Source organism: Etheostoma spectabile, chromosome 5 (genome assembly GCF_008692095.1).
Source record: "Etheostoma spectabile isolate EspeVRDwgs_2016 chromosome 5, UIUC_Espe_1.0, whole genome shotgun sequence".
Classification (NCBI taxonomy): Eukaryota; Metazoa; Chordata; class Actinopteri; order Perciformes; family Percidae; genus Etheostoma; species Etheostoma spectabile.
Genome location: NC_045737.1, coordinates 14801824 through 14802078, shown reverse-complemented (window position 1 = coordinate 14802078; position 255 = coordinate 14801824). Strand labels below are relative to the sequence as shown.

General features: G+C 40.0%; 1 protein-coding gene across 8 annotated transcripts in view; it reads left to right on the top strand.

Annotated features, from left to right (window-relative positions):
• wdfy3 (WD repeat and FYVE domain containing 3) overlaps nucleotides 1-255 on the top strand; it is a gene marked incomplete at its 3' end in the record, with an annotated part of 112883 nt that overhangs the window by 103102 nt on the left and 9526 nt on the right.

The window sequence follows — 255 nt, the reverse complement described above, 5'->3', positions numbered from 1 at the left end:
TCATTAATATTCAACAAGCTAAGCTGCTTTACTCTGATTGGCTAACAGCTAGCGAATGACAGCCTGGCTTTCAGTATCCTTTACCCAGTGCAACTGGGCAAGCTCATGAATAGTAATGAGCTCAGGCAACATGACGACAGACTGACCAGCTTTTGTAATTAGCCTGATTTCTCCACTTATTTCTTTTCAGCGACTGTAGCAGTTAATTTTCACGTTCAACACATAACACAAACACATATGGACTTAACATATTTC